General features: G+C 38.9%; 1 pseudogene; it reads right to left on the bottom strand.

Annotated features, from left to right (window-relative positions):
- Positions 1-8223: 8223 nt before the first annotated feature.
- Positions 8224-8315, bottom strand: LOC123813280 (annotated as a pseudogene).
- Between the last annotated feature and the right edge of the window lie 1366 nt (positions 8316-9681).

Below are 9681 nucleotides of genomic sequence, written 5' to 3'. Positions count from 1 at the left end.
TCAATACTGATCCATCAACTCTGCTCGCCTGCTGTCAGCAGACGGTACGGCCAGATGCTTGTGAGGAGTGGCCAGGACACTCCTGAATGTCACCAGTTAGCTGCACAAAACTCAATGGTGGGGAGCACCTCTGCCTTGTTCCTCCAGACACTGCTCAGACATTACGGACGATTAGCTTTAATCATGCTTAGTCGTGTGGCTCTGACAGGAAGGATCGGCTACTCTCAAATCCTCCGCAAACAAGTTGTAAAAGCCCCATCACTGGGTTAGCTTATCTGTTTCAGGAGCAGATAAATGTTCCAGTGTGTCCTAAATAATCCCAGGGAATTACTCTGAAGTCCGTGCCAGTTTATTTTCTGCTCCTGGAACAATGGCGCTTCAGTGTTTTTCAGATTTTTTTTTAAAAAGGTCTATCTTGATGGTTTGATTAGAGAATATATCCAAATAGCTTTGAGTTCAGAGTGAATGAGGATGCAAGCATGAGACCATGGATATGTTGTCAGTTAAAACATTTATTTGAATTTTAAACAGAAGTTTAGCTACAAAGTGATGGCAGTGAAAGCTACCCTCGCTGCCAAGGGTGCTCGCTTTGGCTTTTCTGAGGTTGCAACTAGCTCAGAGCATGAAAAGGCAACTTCGTGAGAGTGGGAGAGCCAAGTGCCCCAAGGCCAAAATCAAATAAAGATCTAGTTAAGTGCCTAATGAACCTCTCAAGCAGATGTGGGTGGTTTCGATAGGCTAACTGTTGTATGAAATTATTAGGTAGAGAATGCAAAAGAAAATGCGACCAAGGCAAAACACAAGATACGGAAAATGGAAAAAGTAAAGAGAAGGCTTTTCCAAATGATTTTGGACTGAACTTCAGTTCAGACATCTAGGATGTGTACGTTCTAAGTGTCTTCTTTCAAAATCCAGGGTCTGGCAGAAGTACTGCCTGCTTCGTGGCTGGTAGGGTACACGATGGACAGCAATTTGAACAGTTCGCCTAAAATGTCACATGCTGTGCTTAAGTGTGATATAGTTATGCTACAGAATTACATGCTTATGATTTTGTAATAAAGGAGTTTATAATAAAACAGAGGGGCACTATTTGTGCTGGACCCTGTGTAGGTTCCAAGATCATTTAGACTTAAATTGAATTAAATTTCCTATTGTTTCAGAGCATCTTAGAGGTCTTGCTTTTTAAATAAGTTCAGTGGAAACAAAGTTTTTAAACTTCTTACAGTGACTCTAGGTTGGAGTTAAATCTGATACTGCAGAAAAAGAAATAGCTATCATCTTTTAAAGGTTTCCACCTAGTGGCAAAGTTATTAATGAACAAGAGATAGGAGCTCAGTGATTAAAGCAGATGGAAACAGTAACATTAGACAACGGTTCGCTCTCATCTTTAGTGAAGTCAAGGACCATGCATGAAGTACCTGTGAGATGCTCTAGTGAGTGGTCAACAGTAGCTTCCAATAAAGCCACTTCCTCCTTCCAGATTTGCTTAGATTGCTGCCTAAATTGCTGCTAGAGATGTCGTAACGCTGGGACAACTATAAGCAATGCTTTGTTAAAAGCTTCAGAGAAAGATGCAGCACACACAGTAGTTATTTTAATTAAGATTAAAAATAAAACTTGTGCATGGAGAGCAGTCGGATGATTCCTACCCCTGCAAGTGAGTGAGCTGATATGAACTCTCTCCATGAACGAATCCTGCAAATTTGGTTAAGGGCACCCTTCTCTATTTTATGTTCTGTAAAATGAAGGGGTTGAAATTAAACCTGAGGTTACACCCCAGAGGCCATGGGTCAGTCTGGTTTTGTGGTGTGTTCTACTTATTCTAGACACAGAGGAGGAGAATAAGGTTTATGGGGGAGAGGGAGGGAGAAAATTGGGAATATTTTAGGGAGAACAGGCCCTGTATACCAGGCCTCTGTCTCCGAGAGTCCCTTTGCAGGCCAGCTATTTTCCTTTATATGTTATCCACCTGGGCTTTAACAACATCTGGGTGTGTGTCTCCCATCCTGGATGGTTTCTAAGGCGATGTCTAGCTTTAACATATTCCCAAGTTATCTAGGTGCCAGGCAAAATCATTGTTAATGGCTAATATTTATATAGACAGCACACATGACCTGAATCCTTATACCGCTCTTGGAGGTAAACACCTGTCATTTCTATGTTCCCAAAGAAGGAAGAAGCCGAGGTTCACAGAAGTTAAATAATTTAACGGAAGTCACATAGCCAGCAGGTGGCAGGATAGGGATCCTGGTGTATTGCCATCCAGAACTCAAATTCTTAACATTCCAAACTGGCGATTGGGACGTCTATATTCTGTCGTCGATTGGTTACTCTGTATCTTGCCTCTTTTTTGAAGATGTGTACATGGAAACAAAGAAGTTGCCTTTTATTTTGTAACATTTGTTATTATCTTTATGCCTACTGTGATTTACATAATGAAACATATGTAGATGAAGGTAAGAACAAAGGACAAGGAAGAGAATCAACATATTTTCCCCATAAGACCCTGGTAACAACTTTAGCATTATCTTGTGCACAAATATTTCAAATCGCATCGAATAGAATTTGAAATTTCTCTAAAACAAACACAGCATTTGGGCGACACACACTTATGAAACTGGCCCTACAAGAATATTTGTGTCCAAGTGGGACTAAGGAGTTCCATTCATCGTCTTATCGGGTGCAAGAAATGTGGGCTTTAAATGTTTACATTATTTAAAGCTTATTTCTCTTCTAAAGACACATTTTAACATTTTTGGTACATTTGCAGGGGAGAAAGGATATGAAGTATACTGCCCGTGGACAGCCACATTAAATAATCACAGATTCAGTGATTATAATGTCAAGATTGCCCCAGAAACTTGCACATAACATGCCATAGTCCCACAATATATGTTGTACTTGGGCCATAGTCAATTTGTGTGATTTGGAGCAGCCTACTGTAAAGGCAAGGGTAATAATATATACTGATGAAAATGTGCGCATTGCTTTCCCAGTAACATTTTACTATGTTGTTTCCGTGTGAAAATTGCTAAAGTCTGTCTTAAAATGACAAAGAAATTCTAAGCACATTCAGGCACCTGGGCTCATTGTACATGTGAAATTGCTCTGTGCTCTGCTCTGTATAAACTGACCACTGGGGTTAATAGTCATCAAGCCAGGGCTTCCTGACCTATTGGAAATTTGGATCTTGGCTTACTTTGTACCACAGCATCCTGTGCTAGCCCTCCAAGGACTTCCCAGAAGCTGTTAGAAAGCAATTGTGAGCCTGGGAAGAGATGAAGCCAGAGAGACCAAGATTAGCTTCCTAAAGTTTTCCTCTTCTGCTTTCTCATGTTTGTGGTTCTCTCCATAATGAGTTAACACAATGAGGTAGAGCAAACTGCCCCCACAGTTTGGAAAGTCAAACCTCTTTTCCCTGCTTAGGTGATAGCATTAACACTTCACACAGAGGGCTAATTTACATGTAATGCTCTGGAAATTAATTACAGAGAATAAAGATAATTGTAAAAGCACCCCCCATAAGCAATTCCCAAAACAAATAAACAAACCACATCATGATTACTAAGCAGCCATCTAATGCTTCATTTTATGCACAGTGGGAAGGCCCTGGTAGTCTGGGAACAGGTGGGGGTGGGAGGAAAGCAGAAAGGACACTAATTTGAAATACACAACCGCAGAGGCTGTTTTATGGAGTGATGACCTGTGGCTTTCCCAGCAGGGATGGGAGTCCTCAAAGCCTTGTGCGGGAGCCCAGGATGTGTGTGTGGGGTTCTGGGTCTACCAGTCAACCAAATGGTTTAAGTAAGTTGACCAAGTTTGAAGCTGTTTCCCGTGCCAGTGGGTGGACATACCAATCCCATCTTGCTTCTTTCTGTTGGTACGATGAAATGTTGTGTCTCATTCAAACAGATCCCCTTGACTAAATTTAGTTTTTTACATAAAAGACTGAGATCTGTTGTCCTGAACAGGCAGAGTCACAGTGGGATCAAGTTTATATTTGATGTTCTTCCAGAAAATTTGAGGGTATGTTTCTTTAAAATGCTGCCGTTGACTTCAAGGTAGGCAAACACGACCCCTCGTCAGAAGTTCCGGCTGGGCCTCCGCCAAACACTGGTCCGAACCACGGTGCAGAGAGCACAGCAAGGAGGAAGAGCACAAATCAGTAATTTCTGATTGAAGGTTAGGCTATGGTTGAGGGCTTGGTTCCATGATTTCTATTTAAAATAAAAAACCTTTTGCTCCCACTCTCAGAACTGCTTCTCCCTCTTGACATGAACTGTCCCTCTTTTTTTATAATCAGTTGACATTAGTTATCTATTTGTGTTATTTATTTATTTATTTAGTTGTGTGTTTATTGGTGCTCAGGTCTACTCATATGTCAACTTGATAAGGGCAGGGAATTCTGTGGGATATATGTGCCATTCCTAGATCAATGTCTGACATACAGTAGTCACTCTAATACTAGATGAGAAGATAAGCAGATTTAAACTATATGTACTTCCTTTTACAAGGTTACCATAAACCAACTTTATTAATCAACAGACAGGGCATCTCTGTCATAAAGAGTAGCCTGAGTTAATCTTTAAAGAAAAATTAAAAAAAATTTAAAAATAGGGTTGTGGAACATTTACGAGGTGTTGAAATGTTATGCTAAATGAAACGAACTTTTGGCTGAAAAAGCAATGCCAAATTATTCAATTATAGGAAAAGTCTAGAATTTATAAAGCAATTGGTAGCTCTCTACAGACAACAAAACACGAGTTTAAAGTTCTTGGAGCGTCCTGACAGTGTACATACCCTCATCTGTCAGTAACATCCATAGTCTAAACTTGAGTTTTGTTGATATGAAGTGCAGAGCGAATGCCCTTTATATTCCTGATGACCCGCCTCCCTATCTCCCAAAAGATGTTAGAACTTGACCACAGCCTGCCTGGTAGGTCTTTAGGTACTGTTGCCAGCCTTCAGAAGATACATGGCCAATTAATCGTTTGTCTAAAGTCTAGAGAGGCAAAGGAGCAACAAAGGCTGAGATAGACAGCTAGAGTTACTGCATGTGGTACCCTGCGCCGTTGGCCTCAGAATGTTATGTCCTTTTCAAAGGGTCATGCCCAGTCTAATAGGCACCTATTGGGTAAGGTGTTTGAGTTGACAGCACATTTCAGAACTTATTTGTCTTTTTAATTATGTGTTACTAGTGTTCTATGGCTACTATGAGAAAAAATGAGGAACTGGGTGAGTGGAAATGACAAAAGCTTATTCTTTCACAGGGTTGGAAGTCAGAAATTTGCAATCAGTCTCACTGGGCTGAAATGAAGATATTGGAAGGCCACATTCCCCCCAGAGGCTCTAAGAAACAGTTTGCTTTTTCTTCTTTTATTTTCCAGTGGTTGCCAACACTCCTGGTCTTGTGGTGACATCACTCTACTTTCTGTCTTCAGGTCACATTGCATTTGGGACTTACCCAGATAATGCAGAATAATTGCTCTATTTCAAGGTCCTTAATTTAATTACATCTGCAAAGTCCTTCTTTTTTTGCATGAAAACTAATACACAGAGATATCATCTTCTAGGGGAGGACATTATTCAGCCGACCTCTGTCCACCATCTGGGTCACAGGGAATCATGTCCAGCTCTCATGCACAGTATATCCATCCCATCCCAGCATCCTCAAATGTCTCCTCCACTCCAGCACCACCTCAAGTTTAAAATCTCATCTAAATGTTATGAGCTAAAATGCTCCAAATTTCATCATCTGCAGAAAGGAGAGTAAATTTCCATAAATGCCAACATTTACATATGTAAAAATATACTAATTGCAGAAGGAAGAATGCATCTTGGCCTCTATGCAAGTGAAGTGTTTTTAAAAGCACAAATGCATGCATGTATCTATTGTTCTCCTAGCTCAGGAACAGAGTGGGCCAGGTAGCAAGAGAGAAAGTGTGTGTGTCAGGGCCTGAATGGGACTTGTCTGTGTGTGTGCCCATGAGGAAGTGTGTGAGCATGTGTGTGTGTGTGTGAGCAGAGAGGTGCTTCCAGTGTTGGAAATGCAACAGGGTAGAATTCTGAACTTAATTCTAAGACATAAATAACTTAAAAGGCAAGGGATGCAATTATTTTATTTACCTTTGTCTTGTGAATACATATGGGAAATTGGGGAAATGCCTGCTTGCGCTTCTGTTTAGACAATTTGAACCTTCCCCAGTCCCTAGGTAATGTTTTGGCTCATTTGTGAGCACGCGGCCTCCTTTCCCAGAATACAACCCAAACAAACAGATCCGTGCACAGTCTGCTGCAGGCTCTTTCATACGAATGGGAGGTTTAAGAAAGTGTCTCTCCTACCAGTGTTTGTAAATTGTGTGGCTAGTTTTCTACTCTGCTTTCACTGGACCGTGATTTGGGGGACTGCTCTGTGGTCCACGAAGAAGCTACACAAATGTGGACATTTCTCTCAATCATTAGCATAAAATATAAGCCTCAATCTTTTCTATTATCAAATTAGGAGATAGTTTCCACACTCCTGGAAACTATCCAGGAGTGGGAAAGTCAGCTTTGTGCTTTCACTGTTCTTATGAGGACCTCTTCCATCAACGAAGGGATCAGCAAAACAAACTGATTTGCTTTCTGGCTGGTTTGCTATGCTCCAGTGGTAGTTTAGCTTTTTAGCAATGCATTTCTAATCAATGTAATTGTCATTTGTTTAATGAACCTCATTTTAGCATAAACACAGAGTATGAATGTAGGTAATTTGGATTATAATTTGCTGCTGTATAGTTTCTGTACACACAGGCATCCATATGTGTATGTGTGTGTGTGTGTGTGTGTGTGTGTAAAATCACTCTATAATTTAAACTATATTGACAAATTCCACATTGCCTTTCCAAGCCCTCTTTTGGATAAACGTTTTTTTTAAAAGATTTTATTTATTTATTTATTTTTACACATAGGGGAAGGGAGGGAGAAAGAGAGGGGGAGAAATATCAATGTGTGGTTGCCTCTTGCACGCCCATCACTGGGGACCTGGCCTGCAACCCAGGCATGTACCCTGACTGGGAATTGAACCAGCGACCCTTTGGTTCACAGACAGGAGCTCAATCCACTAAGCCACACCAGCCAGGACTCCATAAACTTTTACCAATCTACCAAAAGAAAATAAAATCTGAAGAAAGCTTAAAAAGTAGTCCAACAAAAGCTTGCTCTCTGGATTTTCCCTTGGCTTCCAAGAGGACATAAAAGGGGAAGGTTAATGTCTGCTACTTGTAAATGCCTATAGAGGCCATTGAATGAATACAATTAAGTGTTTTATTTTTCCTAATTGGTGTGTGCCATGTTTAACCAACAGACATTCCATCCTCCTACACAGAATAAAAGCCTCTGTTATCTCACAAGTTGGGTTTTATTTACACTAGTAAATTATACAATGAATGTCCTTTCCAATTAATTTGTCTTTTCTAATTGGTTTGATAGGGGGACTAACTCATTTAGCACTTCAGGCAGATGCTTAGAATGTCTTTAGGGAATTGACCACTTCATTGAAGTTAAAAGTATATTATTTGCATGTGGAAATGGATACCGTATCTCCTTTTATGTTTTAGACCTTGGTACTAAGTGTAGTAGGCCATACGCCCACTGTTAGCCTTAATAAGATTAGTTTTGATATTATCAAAAGAACAATTAACACTCATTGATACGATCACAGATGGTAGTAAAGAGTAAGAGGAACTCAATTTTACAGGGACACTCATCAAAGGCTTTTATGTTGGAAGCTCCATTACAAAAAAGGCTACAAAGTTCAAGGACAATATATTGTGTAACTATTAGTGGTACAGTATTAAAACTAGTGTGAAATTAAAAGTCTTTCTCTAGCTTGCTTAATTTTGAGCAAGGGTTAATCAAATAATACGAACTCTGGCAGTCTGGGTACGTTATTTAATTTTTCTTTGCATAAGTTTCTTTACCTACGGAATTGAGACCAATAATAGCCCTCAACTCCTGGAACTGTGGAGAGGGTTAGATGAGGTGATCCGAGTGAAGGGCATAATCCCATTTCTTTTCTCACTGTTCCAGCTTTTATACTGCTGTCTTTACTGATTTCATAGACTCTGCAGGGAGGTTGTGAAAAAAATCAACTTGGAAATACTTAGTGTTTTTGATGGATAACATTAGCCTGATTTCCGAGGTTTATAATTTTATGTATGAAGTACTAGTACATTTTATCATATGCCTTTTCAACTTTGGAAGGTGTTTTTTTTCCTTATGTTAGTGTAATATATTATTTAACAAACTATAGAAATGATCCCTGAAAGTATAGTCTTAGTGCAATGCATTATTTAATTAATAGATTAGACATGCTGGAATAATTTAATATTAAATTATTATTTTTATATACTGCTATTTCAGTTTGCTAATAGTTTGCCTCAATTTTTAAACTATATTATTATATATAGACATATATATGTGAATATATATATATATATACACACACATACCTATACACATACACAGAGAGAGTTTCTTTTGATTATAGTTTCTATTTTGTGTTTTAGGGTCCTGCTAGCCTTATAGATGAATTAGGGGTATTTATTGCTTTCCTATGTTCTGAAACATTTAAATAATTGATAACTTATCTATTTCTTGATATTTACAGAATTTCATACTTATATCTGTGAGCAAAGAGAAAGGAATGAAAAGGAGAAAATGCTTGACTTTTCATTTTTTGCTTTGGTTATTTTTAAATTCAATTATGAGTACCTTGAGAATTTGTATTTTTCAGAAAACTCTAGAGGTGTGCAATTCTAGAAAATCCACAGAAGTCCCAAAACAAAGCAGAATCTAAAATCTAGTCTTTTGAAAGATCATCCAACTAATTTTCATAATAGAAAATTACCTCTCAGAAACCAATTTCTCTTTCAGTTTCACAAAGGAATTTTACATGTATTTACTAGTACTATACATCTTTTTGGTCCTCTCAAGTACCATGGTAAACATGAAATACATAGGAAACAGAATTTAGACCATTTAAATTGGGAACAGAAATTTAGACAATTTAGATTCAGAATCAATTGACCAACACCACCTCACACCCATTAGAATGGCTACTGTTAATAAATAAATAATTAAACAAGTAAATAAATAAGTACACAAATAAATAAAACAGAAAATAAGTGTTGGCAAGATTCTGAGAGATTAGACCACTTGGGCTCTCTTTACAAAAATGTGAGATGGTGCAGCCACGGTGGAAAATGGTATGGTGATTCCTCAAAAAATTAAAATTATTATTATATGATCCAGCAATTCCACCTCTGCTTATATACCTCACTGATTGAAAGCAGGGCCACAAAGAGATACTTGAACTCTCATGTTCATAGCAGCATTATTCATACGAGCCAAGGAATGGAAGCAACCTGTTGCCGGTGGACAGATGAATGGATGAACAAAAGTGTATATACATGTAATAGAACATCAGTCAGCCTCAAAAGGAAGGGGATTCTGACATTCTGACACGTGCTAGAGCGTGGATGAAACTTGAGGACATTATGCTAAGTGAAATAAGTCGGTCACAAAACAGACAAATGCTGTATGATTCCACTTACGTGAATCACCTAGAGTGTCAGTCTGTGAAGATGGAATTTGTACAGACAGAAAGGGGAATGGTGGTTGTCGGGGTAGGGGCGGGAGTGA

Source organism: Phyllostomus hastatus, unplaced genomic scaffold (genome assembly GCF_019186645.2).
Source record: "Phyllostomus hastatus isolate PE091 unplaced genomic scaffold, TTU_PhHast_1.1 phas_contig_150, whole genome shotgun sequence".
In the NCBI taxonomy this organism is placed as follows: Eukaryota; Metazoa; Chordata; class Mammalia; order Chiroptera; family Phyllostomidae; genus Phyllostomus; species Phyllostomus hastatus.
This window is presented reverse-complemented; position numbering and strand designations above follow the sequence as displayed.